At 44.3% G+C, this 18,505-nt stretch overlaps 1 long non-coding RNA gene across 1 annotated transcript in view; it reads right to left on the bottom strand.

The window, feature by feature from the left end:
* Window positions 1-10,252: 10,252 nt before the first annotated feature.
* LOC142489348 (uncharacterized) overlaps window positions 10,253-18,505 on the bottom strand; it is a 13,421-nt gene continuing 5,168 nt past the window's right edge. The window contains exon 2 of the long non-coding RNA XR_012799845.1: window positions 10,253-11,665. This is a non-coding gene — a long non-coding RNA (uncharacterized LOC142489348). The remainder of the gene's footprint in view (window positions 11,666-18,505) is intronic.

The raw sequence follows: 18,505 nt of genomic DNA, 5'->3' as shown, positions 1-18,505 counted from the left end.
CACAAAGGTGTACTCCCTTGCGAGACTGCAGAGGGGAGATAATGAATGGCTACCTTTTAGGTTAATTAACCCCATGTAGTCCTGGCAGCTCTATATTTAAATAGCAGTCTACAGTACTTTGCCTAAAATACTCCAGATCCGCTGAAGCGACAGCGAAACGTACATCATCAGTAACGTCACGCACTACGCGATAGATTGCACCCCGAGACCGTTTCACAAGCTGCCAGCTGATGAGCTAAGTTCCCTGTTTAAAACATGTTATGGTCTCAATTGTTCCGCAAACGCTTGCATCTAGACCCACAGCGGCCCATCCTAGTTGGGACCCAGGGTAAGCTTAGCCAAAGTGTTTTGTCCACCTTTCCCCCTCCCCATGTGTCGGCAACCTGCGGCTCCCGAGCTGCAAGCGGCTTTCTGAACCTTCATGCGGTTCTCCGCCGTCCACAAGTTGCCACCTTTCTCCCTCACTGTCCTGCTGGTGGCTGCGGGGGGGGGGGGGGGGGCCGAGCCGGGCATCTCCCCAGTTTCTGGCCTGCCTCCTGCACGGTCCCACACCATTTGTAAATGATGGTTTTGCACAGAAAAAAAAGGGGTGTATGGTGTTTATGGGGGTGTAATATTCATGCATGTTTGGCAACTTTCGGAATATTTTGGACAAATACATTGTTTCTTCCTTGAAAGGTTGCAGAGCCCTGATCTAGCAGATATCTGTCCGACAAGGCCTTATCTTTGCTTATACAGGTTGTTGGGTAACAAAAAACTTCACAATTCTAAAAGAAGTGCATTACCGACTGTGGATTTGGTGTTACTGTACACGTGTGCAGTGTTACTCAACTTGGGGTAACTGGCACCGAGAGGATCAAACGGGTGCCAAGATTTCCGTGATCTTCCAGAGAAGTGAGAAAGCAGGGCAGTAGGTTAGGGGCTTGGCAGTTTACTCCATCCTGATTGGCTGCTGATGGGTAATGTCAGGAGCCTAGGGGGCAGGGCCAGCAGAAGAGGAAGGTGCATGTGTAGTAGAGGTGAGGACTGGTGTCTGTTCTGTGGTGGGTGTATGCAGGGACAGATTGTACTTACCTGCCGGACCACGTGATTCCTTGAAGAGCAGTCTTCCGCCTGCTCTCATTGTCCTCCATCCTCCTCCCATTGTCATGGCAACGCATCGCCATGTGGCACTTCAACGTCATATGACGTTGGGTCGACATGACAATGCGATGCTGCAGGAGGAGGGCCCCTCTGGAGCAGGTAAACCCCCCTCTCACCACTCACTCCAACACACGTACCTTAGGGTGAGGAGTGGACCTGTCTGGGGACTCACCAGCTCTCTCCTCCGGTCAGGCGAAAGTTGGATCCTTGAGCTGACAGGAGGAAGAGGATGCAGGCGATCAGGAAACTGGGAAGCTGCTGGCCGTCGCTGGGGAGTCACAGCACCAGGCCACTACACCTACCCTAATCGCCCGATAGGGCAATCTGCCCATTAGTGTGTCTTTTTTCTTCTTCCTTTGACTGATCTGTGTATTTTTCTGTCTAGCTGGGCTGTTTGTACTATTGTAAAGGTGTCTTGTGAGAAAAAAAAAAAAAGGTCGAGAACCACTGCAGTAGTTATCTCAGCCTTGCTAAGCTTGAGGAATGTTTTAAATAGATGTTTGATAAACATAATTTTCCTAATTTCTAGGGTCTGGGGTTAACTATCCATCTATTTTTGATGGAAAGAAATTACTCACTTTAAAAAATACATGCAAAGTCTTTCTGCCGGCATCGGTAAGGGATTCATCATGGATGTGAAAATATATAGATTTTCAGTACTATATGGACTATTTCCCTTGCAAGACTGGTTAGAATAACTGTTTCAGACAGAAAGCAACCGAAGATGACACCACTAATTATGAACTTAAACAGGACCTCTCTTTTTGCGTTCTTAACAGATATCTCCTGGGTAGAAGAAAACAGGAAAGGCCCCAAATAACATGCACTCAAACACCTCTTTTTAAGCAATAGGACTGGTTGAAGGCAGAGACAAGCAGAATGACCATGTACTAACAAGGGATTTGCTAGTGAGAGAAGGGAGTAGCACAATGTGTAAATATACTGAAGACCAAGCTAATTTGTCCCCCAAATATCAGCGGATATGAAAGAGAATTAAAAACCTGCTGGGACGCCCAATTGTGTCGGATTTGTGGAGCCTTACTGAAAATGCTAGTACAGTATATGTAAATACGGTCTTACGGCCCTTTGTGGCAAAACTCCCCTCATACTTACAAGGCACAAAAGGACGTCCTACAGAGACTAGAGGGCATCTCTTTGGACAACCATTTTCTATTAGTGGGATTCGATGTTGAGGCCTGTGGCAGGAGGGCCTGTAGCCGAGGTCAGGGAACAGTCCACACGTATAGTTTCAGGATAAATAAAAACGTTCAGTGGCTTTATTTCTCCACAGTAACATAACATGCGGGTACACTGTCCCTTTAACAAAATAAATCCTGCTCCACTTTGGGAGAAAAACTGACTAATAACACAGCAGACCTATCTAGCAGGCTGGCTGGCTAAACCAGAACCAAACCATAAGGGTACTTTAAGCAGTCAGTAAACAAATGAATAATCCTTACTTTAGTTGAAGTAGTCTTTCGTGAAATCCCTCTGGCTAAGGGCTCACGCAGCAGTGTGCTTCTCTCTCTCTCTCTCTCTCTGGCAGCTACTGCCAGTCACATGATCCTTTATCTACCTTGCTGGCTCTCAGGTGTCAGCTAAAGAGTTCTGATTTCCTAACTTCCACCTGAGTTAACCCTTATGAGTGCTGGATGAAGCACTCAGACATATGTCTCCCAGGCGTAACTGATAGGAGTTGACTTCACTCTGTCACAAGGCCCTTTATACTAGTATACCACATCTGGCTGGGGTCAACGTCACCGTGCATTTTCTTAGGAGCAGAGGGTCACACTTAAGTCTCCATGACTGCTCTAGACCTTTTGGAATTCGTTCTGTCATGGGAGAGGGGCTTTGGCCCGGCATTAAAGGGGTTACACCCCATTTGGCCACCCCCTGCTCTCACTTGGGAAGCAAGGGGTTAACTGGACTGTGGTCCAGTAATGTGTTTTTACCTTGCTTCAGCATCCAACTGTATATTCCCCTGAAAAAATGTATTGTTCTCATCCCAGTGTTTGCACCAACACATATACACTGGGGTTGATGCGGGAGGGAAGGGGTTAATGTTAATTCAGGGATTATAGCCCTTTGTTCCCTTTTCCCGCCTTTTCAGGCTCCATTTTGCAGCCTTCCATAGGTCGCCATTGCAGCTCCATTGATTCCAATGGCAGATCGGGCGGTTTTTGACCTGTTTCCAGTGGAGACCAGCAGGGGGCGTCCGAGAGGAGCGGCGGTTTCCCATTGACTTCAATGGGGATTCCTCAACGCCGACCTCCAGGAACAGGTTGGCAGCCATCCAAACCGCAGACCACAAAAGCGGATACCTTGTCTTTGAAGAGAGCTTTATCACCGAGTTCAAGTTCACCGACAATTGGCGTGGGAACCTTAGGTTCTAGGGCACCTAGAAATAAAATTCCTTTTGCCCCTAGTTCCTAGGCCTCCCCACACTCAACCACCACTGGGTCCGAGAATCCAGGACCCCCCGAAAATGGGTCGAGCTCAATAAGAGGGTCGCGCCATTGACTTCAATGGCGGAGCGGAGGTCCCATTGAATCTAATGGCGGCGCTAGCCCATGCATTTCCTATGGCGGCGCCGGCCATTGATTCCAATGGGAGAAAAACGCGTGGCGTGAAAACGGCTAAGTCCGAAACAGTAAAAAGTGTAAGTCCGTATCTCCGGTTCTGGGAGGACCAGAGGGCTGGGATTTGGGTCACATGTAGCCAAGGTGCCGGCATGAATCCCAGCCCTCTCCGAACAACCAGACGGAGTGTGGGCAAAGATAAAGTTTGGTGAGTTTCCCCATAGCCGTCAATGGCGGCGTTTCCCCATTGAAAGGCTATGGCGGAGAAGCCCCATAGACGTCAATGGCGGAGTTGCTCCATTGAAAGTCTATGGCGGCGGAGTCCGTTGATTTCAATGGGGAAAAAGTGAAAAGCAGAGATTTATTTTTAAAGGGAAGAATCCTGTATTAAAAAAAGTGTTTTAATCTGCATTGGTGTATATCCGGTTCTGGGGGTCGCAGGGAGCTGAAACTTGGCCACTATGTAGAACCCCCTCCGGCATGAGGGATTGGCAAGTATCAGCCCACTGGGCCCAACAGAACCGATTATTTTGATATGTGAAGATATTAAACTAAGAATTGTATTTTGGGTCTGGTATGAGAACATCTGCTATGTTAATAGGTCAGAATGGCAGACAAATGGTCGATCATAAAACTCCTGATCAAAGACTCCCCCACCCTGCTTGTGTATGCAAGCACAACTGAATGCAGAACATGGGTGCTTGAGATTAAGTGTGGTAATTCACACCTTAGAACAAAGGGTATCCTGGCCCAGCTAGACTGGAAGACGCAAGGCTTGTGGGAGGGGGGCTGAGGAAGTAAGCCCCCTGTTTAGAATATTACCCACTCAGTGGGTGGGTGTTAAGGTGCCCCTCAGGTGAGGTGGCAAGGACAGATTGGGTGCAGGTAATTGTTCTCCAATAGCCTGCACTCAATAAGGTATAGACTGGAGATTGCATATAAACCAGTGTCCAGTCTATCCTCAGTGGTTCGTGTTCCTCGTGTTTTTTATGTATCTTCGTGATTGCTGATGAATTGCTAATCCTGGTTCCTAATTACTTCATCATCCTCATTCCAACCCTAAGAGTATATTTTGCCTGTTATTTGTATATCTTGTGTGTTCACCTTCTTTAAGGAATAAAACTCTAATTTATCATATCTAAGTCGTGTTCAATACAACCCAGTTATATTTTTGGTGTGTATATTATAACCTTGTCATAAGTTACCGTGACACTATCCAATAACTATTTTCTGTTTAATGGCCGCATCTACCACCATATCCAGGGTACAGCGATGGGCACAACGTGCGCACCATCATATGCCAACCTGTACCTTGGTTGGTGGGAGGAGACCGTGGTGTTCCATGAGGAACTTATTCCATACACTCAGTACATTGATCTCTGGTGTTGCTACATAGATGATAGTCTAATTCTGTGGCACGGCACCAGAGATTCTCCTGGAGTTCATTACCATTTTCAACGCCAATAAGCTAAACCTTAAATTTAATAGCGAAATACAGAGAAACTGTACTTTCTCAACATAACCATTTATAAGGATGGTACGGGTGAGCTGGTTACTACCAGCTATCGTAAGAGTAGAGCTACAAATAGCCTCTTACATGCCGAAACTCACCATCCCACACACCTTATTAGGAACATACCTGTTGGTCAAAACCTCCGTATCCGGAGGAATTGTTCCACAGATGTTTAATTCGAGGAGCAGTCACAGCTCATGACCTCACATTTTTTGCAGAGCCAAGAATTATAAACGTAGCAACCTTTTGGCCCTCAAAAAATCTCCAATCATTGCCAACAAAGTCATCAGATTTATTGGCACTTTTAACAGATGGACTCTAATTGTTCACATTTAAAAAAAAACCATTGGCATCTTCTTCTTGAGAACGAGTATCTCAGGCAGGTATTAAAGCCTACCCCTACCTTAGTCGAAGAGCACCCAATCTGAGGGATCACCTTGTTTACAGCCACCTCACCAATTTTGTCACTGAAACATGGCTTCCCCAGAGACCTAAGGGTACATTCAAATGCAGCACATATCGAAGGTGTGCGCGCATTTATCATTCCATAAAAACCTTTCACCAACTGAACAGTATGCACTAATATTCAATTAAACACTTAATTAACTGCAATGGTACAGGCATAATCTAGCTAGCAACCTGTATGTGCGGGACGAAGTATGTGGGCAAGAACAGCCGCGAGTTTAGGCGTCAAATCTTGGAACACCTGGGTGCGGTGCATAACAGTCTTGAGACCCCTCTAGCTTGTCATATTAATGATGCTCATCAGGGGGATGTCTGTGGTCTTAGGTTCTGTGGCATAGACCATATGACCAAGAAAGGCAGACTGGGATAGACTACTCCTGCAAAGAGAATGGCGCTGGATTTATGACCTCCACACTCAGTCCGAATGGCTTGAATGAAGGATTTCTTTATTCATCATTTCTATAAATAACTTATCAGATTTTTCAAATAGGTCACTCCTGTTTAGTATCTGGTTAATACATAAGAGTACAGCAGTCCACATCTGTCACAATATGCTAGTTTCCGTTTTCAATACACTCTATTCATAAGTGTGCATACTAACTATTCAATGCCACCTGGCACTGTACCATCTTCTAGCCTTGTGACTATTATGGTCAATTTATTACATATTTCCTACCTCCACCCCCCTCCCCCATTCATTTTTCCGTGCGCAGTGGAAATAGTAAATACTATTTAGAATGGCTAATTCTTACTACCATTTAATTCTAATGGGAAGTGTACCACCAACAATGCATATTTATCCATTTAAAGCCCAGTGCACCAGTTTTCAACACTATACCACTAATCTGGATCAGAAGGGGTTAATTATATCCCTGCAATTATTTGAATTCCTCCCTGCCACATGGGGATTCTCCCATAAATATCAGGAGGCAAAGGGGTGTGGTAACTTCTCTCTGATGAAGCGACAGACATAGGCGTCACCTATGATGTCACGTATTATGCATTAGACTATCGCCACAACTAGTACACCAGCTGATTAGCTCGCTTCCTGAACTCCACGTGTTTTTCAGTGGTCAGTAACTAGCCTACAGCAGTGCAACCAGATTGAAACCTAGGGTAAGCTTAGCAGTGTTTAGTTACTCTCTTTGATTCTTTATTCCCTACCCCTACCCTGCCCGATATTGTAGGGTTATGTACCTAGGGAAAGTTACCGAACTGTGATTCGACATTTATTTACCATGTTACACTGAATTACCTGTAGTTTCTTTGGGTATATTAGTAACGGGGACAGTGTACAATATTTACCTATGTCTCCCTGACCACCAAGCACCAATTATATTACTCCACCATTATAATTGGTCAAAATATACAACTGAGGAGCGTGACAAATTTGCTATATGCTACTCAGAGCACCATAGAGTGTCCTTTAAAATACTAGCTAGGACCATTAACCTGTGTGGTCTTGTCAGCATTATGGAGGCAGTTATTTCTGTTATACTTCCCTCTTTGCTCCAGTAGGGGAGTACACATAAGGCTTCGTCCCCGCTGTCGGCGCTGCACGTGCGCCTGCCAGGCTGGCGGCACATGCAGCTCTATTCTCCGGTCTGTGTAGAGCTGCAGGGGGAAAGACAGGGGGGGGGGGAAGAGGGGGGGCGACCATGACGTCAGCCGGCATTCTCATCCTCATTGGCTGAACCGCTGGGGGCATGGTCATTGCTCCATCGCCAGATCTGAACACAGTTTTTCTGTCTTCAGAAATATCTGGTCGCACAACACACTGGCAAACCCTGGTAGTGGGCCCGGCACCATTGAGGGGCGGCTCTTGTCCCTGCAACGCATACCATAGCGGTGGCTGCAGCAGGCACATAGCCGTAGGCTGAGTCCATGCTCCCTGCGGCGCGCTGAGGCTCCGGGAAAGCGGGTGCTTTCCCTGGCCTTGCGGTTGCATACCGCACGCGCCGTCAGGGGGCGGGCGCGTCACGGAGCTGGTTCGCCCTCATTGGGCGAACCGCTCAAGTGACCGGCTTGTCGCGCCGACAAGCGGGGGAATTTTAAATTCCCCTAAGACCTGCACTTATGTAAGCGCGCGGAAACGCAGGTGAGCCCCTACTAAAGCCGCTCTAATTGCGGCTGTAGGGGCCCAGTGCTGAGCGGGAGCGCGCGTGAGCACACTTCCGCCAGCAAGCAGTAAACATGGCCGAGGCCTTATGTAGCCATTCTCCTAGGGCAGGGGTCTGCAACCTCTCAAGGAAGAAAAGCCATTTAATAAAAAAAAATGTCTCTCCAAAATATTCAGAGAGCCGCACCACATGCATGAATATTACACTCCCACAAACACATACTGTACACACACTAATAGGTATATACTGTATAAGCATTAATATACGACAAAATATGTGGGGAAATAAAATGCATCTCACAATAAAAAGTCCCTTTTAGTTCTCCCCCTCCCCCCATTGTTTGCGTGCAAAACAGTGTCATTTACAAATACACACATACATACACTACCCTCCCCAAAAAACACCTACACGACATCCTCCCCCTCCAACCCCCCCAAATACATACACACAAAACACTGGACCCCTCTCACTCATATCCTGGCAGTGGCTGCAGGGAGCCCAGCCGGTGCTGGTTGGGCCTCTTGGTCCCTAGCTGCTTGCCTGCCTCTCTCCTGTACTGTCCCATGCCGATCTCTGTGACGCCGGAAGTTGAGACACGCACTTTTGGCACACACTGGCTTGAGAGCTCGGCGTGGGACAGTACAGGAGAGGCAGGCATGCAGCTGAGGAGACACTGGATCCGGTGGCAACAAGAGGCCCGACCAGCGTCCCCCGCAGCCACCGCCAGGATAGTGAGGGAGAGAGGCAGCAGCTGGGGGTCGGCAACCTGCAGAGAACCACAAGTAGGAGCGGAAAGAGCTGCAGGTTGCCGACCCCTGTCCTAGAGGGATACTCTTTCTATTTAAGTTACACTACACCCAGGAGAGATTTTTGGTTATAGTGTTGCAAATACAAGACTTATTTAGAGTTCTTGTAGTTTACAGTGCTCTCATGTCAGCAATAAGAGTTCAAAGGTGTTCATCAGAGTAAGGTAGATATGATTACCTTCTGACCCTAGTGCAGTTGACCATACAACAGTCTTACATACATTTTTATGCCATGTGTTAACAATTGTGTCCCCCCCATTCTTTTAGTTTGAAATAAATGGGTTTTACATTTTCTTTCATATCTGCTGATATTTGAGGGACAAATTAGCTTGGTTTTCAGTATATTTGCACCTTGTCCTACTCCATTCTCAGTAACGAATCCCAAGTTCGTATGTAGAGTCATTATGCTTGTCTCGGCCTTCAACCAGTCCTATTGCTTAAAAAAGAGGTGTTTGAGTGCATGTTATTTGGGGGCCTTTCCTGTTTTCTTCTACCCATGAGATATCTGTTAAACAGGACCACTCTTTTTGCGTTCTTAAGTTCACTTTACCCTAGTGCACGACCTTTTATCGATTTACATTTTTGCAATTTGTATAGGTCGAGCGGGTATCATTATCCTCTGCACGAATTGCAAACGGTAAGAAAACCATTCTCTCTTCCCCCCCCCCCTGACCTCACAGTTGCTTTAAAGCAGAAATCCCGTTTTTTAAACCGTGCTATTCCTAGCTCTGGAAAGTTCACGCTTCCTGAGATATTTACCGTTGTGCCAGTCAAGTAAAAATAAAATATCAAAAGATGTATACCAGGGTCTTCCAGTAAAAAGCAGTTATGTCAAGCTGAGGGAATTGTGGCTTCCTTTTTATTGGCCATGGGAATGAAGCTTGGATAGTAGCCAAATTGATTTACCAGGAGGAAACAAACATTAGCACATAAAAAGTTAAATATTTCCAGAACGGAGTGTCCCTGGAGAGAAAATTAGAGTAATGCAACTAAAGTCGAGTAGGGGAATGCTTCTCACATTTCATCATAGTTTAAAAGTAATCTTTTTGCAATACAGATTATGTGTTATTATGTGAATTTGGGTTCTTAACACCTTCAAATGTACAGTCTTTACTGAAATGTGAAGAAACTAGGGAGGTATGAGTAAGATACTATAATATATGTATGTACAGCCTATCCAATAATAATAAACTGAATAATACATAGCTTGCTGAAGGTTTCAGTTGGGAAACTGCATCTTTACTGCTATACTGTATGTTAGGCCTTAGAATGCAGCCTCCACCGTAAAATATGGTTGAAATGATTTATAGCAATACATCTACCCCACAGTGCATGTGTGTACGTTAATGATATAACAATGCGCACTTTGCAAGGTCATGTTTTAGTAATCATTTTATTGTATTTTTTTGTAATTAACTTAATTTATAAGGTGGCAACTATCTGGGGCAGATTTAGTTTTACTTTAGATATTCTTACTATGCCTCTTAAAAACAAAAAGTGAGTTTATGTTCTCTGGACATTTTTTCGACCGTCTGACTCAATTGTTACTATATTTATTGCAATTGTATGTGGTTGGTGCACAGAGTAGGGAATATGGATCAAGAACTTATCTGAAAAACACAAATATTTTATTTGTGTGCATGTCTTTATTTATATAGCGCCATTAATATACATAGCGCATCACAGTAGAAATACACGTGACAATGGGAATAAGTGCTTCAGACATAAATGTAACATTGTGGAAGAGGAGTCCTTGCTCCGAAGAACTTATAATCTAATTGGTAGGTAGGAAAAACGTACAGAGACAGTAGGAGGGCTTTCTGTTAAGTGCGTCTTCAAGGGGCCAAGCTTTATGTATCATGTGACTGTATAGTATTAGCCACCGAGCTACTCCTATGCTTCGTTAAGCAGGTATGTCTTAAGGTTGGGCTTAAAAGGTGAATAGAGAGGGTGCTAGTCGGGTATTAAAGGTAGGGGTATTCCAGAGGTGTGGGGCAGTAAGTGGAGAAAGGTTTAAGGCGGGAGGGGGCTCTAGATACAAAAAGGGGGTAGAGAGAAGACATCCTTGAACGGAATGCAAGAGTCGGGATGGTGCATAGCGAGAAATTAGGGCTGAGATGTACGGAGGGGCAGAAGAGTGTAAAGCTTTAAAAGTGAGGAGGAGAATGGAGTGTGAGATGCGGGATTTGATTGGAAGCCAGGAGACGGATTTCATCAGGGGAGACGCTGAGACAGATTTAGGAAAGAGTAGAGTGATTTTGGCAGCAGTGTTTTGGATAGATTGTAGGGGAGACAGGCGAGAGGCAGGAAGGCCGGACAGCAGGAGGTTACAGTAATCGAGACGGGAGAGAATGAGGGCCTGAGTCAGAGTTTTAGCAATGGAGCAACAGAGGAAAGGGCTTATCTTTGTAATATTGAGGAGGAAAAAGCGACAGGTTTTAGAAACATTTTGAATATGAGAGAGGACTAGAGTGTGACCCCTAGGCAGCGTGCTTGCGCTTCTGGGTGTATGACAGAACTTTGAACATTAATGTGGAAGGAGGTAGTGGGATCAGGTTTGGGATGGAATATGAGGAGCTGTTTTTGACACATTGAGTTTAAAATTTCTTAGCCACTACAGCATAAAATATAGTATATAAAAAGGCTCCTTATATAAATCTGACCATTATATATACAACTACTAAACTACTGTATAAGAAATTAATTCCCAGCACAAAACAAAATACTGTAGTTACACAACAGGCACATTACCAAAAATCCAATGGCAATGGTCCAAGCCTAACTAATAACTCCATTTAATTTACAGATCAATTTACCATCATTGGATAGTTATCATCAATGAAAAAGAGAGCAGCAAAGATCTGTTTGGAAGCTACAAGTAATTTAGTGTCCGACATGTGGTCTATAGTACTGTACTGAGGACACATTACAAGAAGACCCAGCTGTGCATTCTTCTACAAGACGTGGGGGGTTTAATAAGAGAGAACGTAAAAACACCAGCAGGCAAGTCATGTCAGATGAGAAGAAATCGCGTTCTGCCTGTAAAAGAAAAAGGTAAAGGTTTCTGTTAGCCAGGGAAGGTAGAATGGCATAAGATTCTTAGCACCATCTGAAAACCATATACTGTACCTGGGATCCTTAAGTAGAGAACATGGAAATGTAACTCTCCGAAAGCTTCCAACTGGTAGTTGGCAGAACCATGTCTACATTTTAAGTTTTAAGAACCCCAGACAGTTTTTTCTTGTTGCAAAATAATAATTAGCTGGATGCAAAGGACAAGCAGTCAATTATTGTACTTGCATGTGAAAAGACAAAGAGAACATATAGAAAACTGTTTAGTTACTATAATACCTTTTTATTGGTCCAACAGAGCCTGAAATGTAAAAGCAAGACAATCCTGATATTACCAGGTTACTGCCTCCTCGGGATAATTATTATATAGCTACTGTACATACATAAATTACAATTACCTGTAAACAAAGGGTTGTACGCTGAAAACTATTCATTGATTCAATAAAGCTGTATCCTACTAGCTACATTTGTTACTAGTACCACAGACATCCTTTTATTATCTCACATAAATGAAAGATGTGGCTCGACATCACGTTTCTTTGAAAGGTTTGTGGACTAACAGTGAACAACACCAGCACTATTGTTTGATGGAAAAATTAAACCCGACTGATATGGTTTGTGCATCTAGTCACCTTTTAGTGAGAAATTCTATAATGCCCAACTGTACCTATACTCGCATAGATCACAACATGTGATCCCAGGGAATGTAATGAGGGCCGGCGCACCTGGGACCCTTGTGACTTTGGGGAAAATCGTGCTATTAATGCTTATTTTCTATGGAGAGATTGCGCTCACCGCTCCATCAAAATCACTGGAGCCGGTTTCAAGTACGAGGTTGCTACCCCAAACAATGATGTATTCGCGACTCCGGAAGACCAAAAGCATTTGGGTGCCATCAATCTTCTGGCAGCAAAGGGTTAAAACAGCAATTTCGCCTCCAAATCATGTATTTTATTTCCTTCCGGAACCAGAGCAGAAGCAGGACATTCAAAGCTCGGAGTATGCTTGAATTAGCTATATTTAAAAAAATATATATATCTTTTACCAAGTACTTTAAAGGAAAAACAAGATGGATGTTGGGTCACACCCAATCAGAAGCTGCAATGTCAACTTAAGATGTCACTGCTTTCTATTGGCCACCAGTGAGGATGACACCAGTGGCCATATTGCTTTTCCTGGACAATAATTCTTGTATTTAATTTTGAAATGCCCTTACATCAGAAACCGATTAGTGCTGCAGTCCAGCTCTTTGGGGACTCCTGGTTTCAAACAAGCTACAAGAAAATATGTAAAAACCCACAAAGAAAAAGCAATACAGTTTTTGGATTTAAAAAGGAGCAATCCTCGGCCGGACGAACCCCTTCCCCCACCACATGTATAGGAAGCAGAGGTTCCCTAGAATGGAATCGCATTAATTTCAGCTCTGGGGACCCTATGGTTCCCTAGATACATAAAAATCGGGAGAGGCGCCGCCCGTTACTTCCTGGTATTTTATTTCCTGCGTCATGTAGGCCGAAAGATGAAATCGATAAATCTGATCCATAATTAAATATGCGTAGTAAACCGGGTCATGGTTTCTGCGAATAGTGTACACTCCTCCGGCCAGCTTAAATAAAGATTTGCATACGAGGGGGCACAGGTAGTGCCCGTACCTTCTATTTGGTAGTATATTCTTTTGTTAAATACATTGTGTTGGGCTCCAAGTGTACTTTGCACGTTTTGAAGAGAATAACTGCATTTTCTAACATTTTGCTACAATAGGTTTTTGCTAGTTAACAGGGGGCCGAGGACTCCTAATGGTCAGACTTAAATTATCCTTGGTGGTGGCAGCAAATTAATGATATCCCATCCAATTTCATGAGAATATCTTTGCTATCCTTTAGGTGGAAGGGCAGAGATGTTCCAAAAGTTCTCAAGATTGGATCTACCTATGCTGCTACTCTGCTCTGTCAGGTCGCCAATACCCAAAACTATAGGGTGACCCAGTGGTGGCAACTGTTTCTTGTGCACTCTTGTTGATTATAAAAGGGTTGCCATTTTAGGTGCCGTAGGCCTAGGACATAGTAAAATCAGCGTCGCTGAGGCGGGCTGAGCCGCGCTGAACAGATGCACAAAGCCCCTGCATCTGTAATCAGCGCGGCTATAGTTTCTCCCTCCGCATGCGTGCTGATGCGTGCGGAGGCTGAGAAAATCGGAAGAGACAGGCAATTTTGAAATTTTGCCGCTTGGCGGAGCGGAGGAGCGGTCACGTGACCGCTCCCATCCAATGGGGCTGCAGCCTTTTTTTTCCCTACTGTGTCAGTGTTCTGAGATAGCAGAGCCACCAGACCAGACAGAGTAGAGGCAGCACAGAGGTGTATGTGTGTGTGTGTGTGTGTGTGTGTGTGATGTATGTGTGTGAATATATTTATCAAAGTTGCACACTGTTAATAATTTATTCTCACATGTCTTTTTTTTAATTTTTTTTAAATATTATATAATACACACACACACACACACACACACACACACACACACACACACACACACACACACACAAACACACAGTCCACTTCAAAGTGACACACACACTGACAGCTACCAAGTGACACACACACACAGTGATACCCGCCTCCCAAGCGCGCTTGCTGTCTCCTCTGCCAGGACAGCAAAAAGCTCCTGGTAGAGCGAGCGGCAGCGAGCAACAGCACCTAAGTCTTTACTATGTCCCAGGCCTTAACGAGCACAAAAAGTCACTCTTGTTTAGCCATAACTTTAGTTTGAAGCCTTCATTTAGTATTATTGATAGTGTTTTTTCCATAGGCGACAGATGAATCGATCAAGTAGCTCATAACATGATCTGTCAGGAGGAATCTTTCATATTTCCCCCAACAATCTTCAGTTCGCAAGATGACAATATTTCCCTTGTTATGCTGCTTTCATTTTCAAGTTCTTTCAGAGCTTTGTGTTCATGAATATTTAAGTTATCCATTCCCTTGTTGTTTCGGGAGACATTCAATATCTCTAGTCACCCGATTGACTCATTTCTATGTTAGCACATTGGACAGATGGAGTGAATTTTGATTTGGGTCTAAGATTTGTTAAGGGTGTCCTCTCAGTCTCTTCCAGCAAAGATAGGGAGATCTTTGATATAATCTAAATCACTTTGTTCCAAATTTGGCGCTCGTGGAGTTCTTTAAAAGGATCTGTTTCTTTTCTTGTTTCCACAAACTTTTATTACACACGTCATCCAACCGGACACGGAAGACAGCGTAGTTGGAAGGCGACCTGCAGCCACGCTGATAGGAGTGTCACGGGGTGCCTTAAACTTCATTTTGTGAGTTTTTTTCCTGTTTATTTGCTGAATAAAACTTTAATTTTTACTGAGGACTGTCACTGACGCCCTGCTATTATTTTACCTCGCGCATCCTCGTTTCCTGAATCGGGGAGAGGGGGAGAATTGGAAGGAGTGAGGGAAGGGGAACCGCCAGCCAATATACTGCCCGCCAGCAGCTGAATACACGTTGCCACGGGAGACACCACGGACGGGTCTATCAGAGGCAACCCCATATTATTCTCTCCCAGGATTGAGCTTACACATGGCCGTGTAAGTTATATATGATTATTATTCAAAAGACCCCCCCCCCCCCTCTATTTCCATCTATACATTATCAGTCTTTTGGGCTAAGAAGCAGCTACCAGAAGCAAGATACCTTTACACATATGTGCTCACACAGGGCCGTGTGAGTATTTGATTATCAACTACTGTCATTTCATCACCACACCTTTATTAAACAGCTAGATATGCTATGAAGTCATCTTAGTACCGTTAATACAGGTCAATCTCCTCTAATCCCTTGCTCCCCCTTTTTTTTCTCTTCGTTCTCCTACACGTCATCCAAGCCTGCATCTTTAATCCACTCAAAAGTGTTAATATTCGATGCTGGGGAAAAGGAGAGGCCCTTGTATAAAATATTAGTATGATGGTCATTGAGGGTCAAATCTGAGAGATTAATTAATCTGTGTACTTGTATTCACCGGGTTCTCTAAAGATGTTAATATTGAGAACGTTAAAAAACAAACAAAAAAAAAAACCCGCTAGTGAAAACCTGTATTCGTGGGAATGTAGTGGTGTGTTCATTTCATGGTAAACTACAAATACCGGTTGTGTAATGGTTACTAAGAGAACCATAATGGTAATTATATAACTAAATAAAAAAAGGTGTTTAACCATGTTAAGAAGCATTTTCTCACACACTAAACACACACAGTGTTAGTCCTGGTTTCCCTTTAAACTACAACTTCAATTTATCTTTCCAAATAGTATTTTATTTTTGCAATAAGAGAGTCTGGATCAGGCCATCCAGTGTTAAACATGTCAAACTGTTTAAGCAGAATAGAGTTTCTACTCTATAGCAGCGATTCAACAAATTAAGTTTTATAACTCATGGCTCTTTGACAAAGAGCCTGTAAGGAATCGGGGAACGCGTCCCCCGTGACGCGCTCCCTCCTTACCTGCAACCTCAAGAAGCTCCGCGGACATCACCACACGCGCACGGAGGGGTACTCGTGACATCACGGGGACTGGCCCAGACTCCCATTCACGTCACCGCGCACACGTGACGCGTGTGCACCGCTCCCTAGCTGCGTGTCAACATCCACTGATCACCTAATCACTCCCACCTGTCTCCTGCACCGCTCCACCTATCCCTGCCTCCGCTAAGTCCGCACCTCCCTCTGCCTGATTGGATCTCTTCCTTTATATATGCTTTGCTTTGACACTGGCACTTTGGCTGAGCATAGTTCTTTGTAGCCTTGCTGTTCCCACGTTCCCTGCTTTGCCTTGCCTTGTCCTGCCTTATCTTGTTTACAGTTTGACTTCCAGTGTACCGACCTGGCCTGACTCTTGGACTATGTTCTCTGGACTACTGACCCCGGCTTACCTCTCACCTTCCGCATCTCTCCAACCCAGACCACGGCACGCGGACATCAACAATTCTACTGTCTCCTACCCTCGACCTCAGCAAGTACCAAGAACCTCCTTATATCTCCAACCCTAAAGCGGCTACCTTGACCATTCACTCTCCAGGCGTGCCCTAATTGCTGTGGGTGGTGCTTATACTCTTCCCACCTCAGTACCGGGGACCTGCCTTATTCGTGGTGAGCACAAGTGTTACAGAGCCCAACACGCACGAAACGCGTCAGAGTATCGTTGCCCAACATATCCCTGATGTAACCTCTTTAATAAATTGTTTTTAATTTATCTGATGTGCTGAGCGCCATCATTTTTTTTATGTTGCTGTGCACTGCTGATCCTCATCTTGGAACAATAACAGTGCCTTTCTTTGCTGGGAGCACGTTAAGAAGGAGTCAAGATCTACATCCAGCGAGTACTACCCACACACCTGGTTATCACTTCATCCACTGTATCCTGATTTATGCTATAAACACACTAAGTTGTTACTCCATATAAAGTAGCGTGGAGAACAAGTCAGACCGGTCTTACAGGCCACACCTGTCCCCAATATCCATAAATCCCCACTTAGAGAGAACATCTGCTTCATCTTGTCCACTATGCAATGAGTGATATCTACACATTATTGATCAGGTGGATTTAAGGAGTTCATTTAATACCCTGCAAAATACAACCGCCACTTGACTCGTATGGGACATACATACACACTCGATTCGGGACATCTGTTCTCTAAGTTTAGAACATTTTACAGCCTCTGCCTCCTGTTAAACTGCTTGTATCATACAGCCACTTCCTTTGCAAGCTACTCACCTTTAAGTTAAAACAAAATCACTACAGTACAGTATTAATAATTACTTTATTCCATTTCAGAAGGTGCACAATTTGTGATCTGGAACATAATTAAATTATATACACACACACACACACACAAGGTCTAAGCGTTTTCCAAATAAAAACACACGGCTGTAAAGACTGGCAGGGTGCAGATAACCACATAGCTAAGGTTAGCACACGTGATCTCCTGGTGTTATGCTTTTCGCAAAAAAAATTAAAATAAAAAAAGTCAATAGTGCTGCCACGTGGCTGCTCAGCACACAAGGACTTATTTATATACTGCCACAAAATATGGCTCAAGGAATTTGTGTTGTATAGGGCAGTGGTTTTCGACCCTTTTTTGGTTAAGGAACTCCAAAATTAGATATTGAAATTCTGAGGAACCCTAACTCTCTCTCTCTTCTCTCCTCCTCCCCTCTCAATCATCACACACACAGCAAAAATCTTCTTACCCGAACCTTCCTCTCCCTCCTGTCAGCTGGAAGTTGAACGCAACTTCCGGCACTGTCAGGAGCGGGGAGAGGAAGCATAGCAGCAACCAGGCGGTTGCTGAGCTCAGTAGTCGCCGGGAGAGTAGTTGTCACAGCTCTCCCCACCCCTGGTGGCCACAGAACCCCAGTGGAAATGCACTGTTCTAGGGTCTCATGTACAGAGCAGCTGTGAGCTGTGATCTGCACTGTGACTGTGCAGAGGCCATTTAAAAGTGCAATGCTTAACAAGACTCATTTGAGTTGCAATAGAAAAAAAAAAAGTTGTGCTGAGCACACACATTGCACGTGAAACTTCGTGTTTTGTAACTGTTGTGTCACAGAAATTGTATTTGTGATGGTGATGTTTTTAATTCAATGAAAGAGGAGTATAATTTATTTTATGTGTGTTGAAATTTCCATACCATCACTGAATACATGATATAATTGACTTATGACAACTAAAGTAAGATACATATATTTTGGACAGTAAAGTATCTAAATGGCGTTACTCAAGTCTTTTTCATTCATTCAATGTAAATCACCATAAAA

Source organism: Ascaphus truei, chromosome 3 (genome assembly GCF_040206685.1).
Source record: "Ascaphus truei isolate aAscTru1 chromosome 3, aAscTru1.hap1, whole genome shotgun sequence".
In the NCBI taxonomy this organism is placed as follows: domain Eukaryota; kingdom Metazoa; phylum Chordata; class Amphibia; order Anura; family Ascaphidae; genus Ascaphus; species Ascaphus truei.
This window is presented reverse-complemented; position numbering and strand designations above follow the sequence as displayed.